Source organism: Calidris pugnax, unplaced genomic scaffold, assembly GCF_001431845.1.
Source record: "Calidris pugnax isolate Ruff unplaced genomic scaffold, ASM143184v1 scaffold219, whole genome shotgun sequence".
NCBI classification, from domain to species: domain Eukaryota; kingdom Metazoa; phylum Chordata; class Aves; order Charadriiformes; family Scolopacidae; genus Calidris; species Calidris pugnax.
In genome coordinates this window covers 6,218,900-6,219,561 of record NW_015094507.1, presented here as the reverse complement: position 1 = coordinate 6,219,561, position 662 = coordinate 6,218,900, and the positions used below count along the sequence as shown (strand labels likewise).

The 662-nt window shown below is 50.9% G+C and overlaps 1 protein-coding gene across 1 annotated transcript in view; it reads left to right on the top strand.

Annotated features, from left to right (window-relative positions):
* MARCKS (myristoylated alanine-rich protein kinase C substrate) overlaps positions 1-662 on the top strand; it is a 5,708-nt gene that overhangs the window by 908 nt on the left and 4,138 nt on the right. The gene's annotated exons all lie outside the window — the stretch shown is intronic.

Here is a 662-nt window from a genome sequence, read left to right as displayed (position 1 = left end):
GGGGAGCCGGCCGGATCCCCGCACACGCCGCCCCCCTCCCCCGAGAAGGGAAATCAATCGGATCCGCGATCTCGCACCCACCCCGCGGCTGCTAAGCGCTGGAGATCGCCGTTAATTCGCGTGCATTAGTTTCGGGTTACATCTTATTCGAGGGTTTAAATTCAACGTAAATAACACATTTCGGGGGCTGGGGTTTGGGAAAGCGCAACCGTTTCCCTGATAACGCCGCTTCGCCCACCGCTCGGGCGCGTGGAAACGGGATCTCGAAATGGGTCACCGCCTCAGAAAACACTTTAAAAACACAAATCAGGAATAATCAGACAGCAGAATTTAATTAGAGCCGTAGGCTAATCGCAAAATATTTTATTCCAAGCCAATATCGCTATGGGGGAGGGGTCCATTCCTGCTTCGGCAGCGGCTCCTGCCGCCGCTGCTTTCGCGTTGGCAACATCTGGCCTACAGACCTACTAATTTCGACTCGTGATCTCGTTTGGCGAAACCCGATCTACGTGGTTCAAATACCTTCCAAATTGGGGGGCGATTTAACAATCGCGACCAATTAAACCCGGGGAAGAAAAGAGGAGGAAAAAAAAAAAAAAAAAAAGCAAAGGGGGAAAGAAAAAAAAAAAAAAAAGGAGGACAAAAACCGCCTCCCTCCTTCC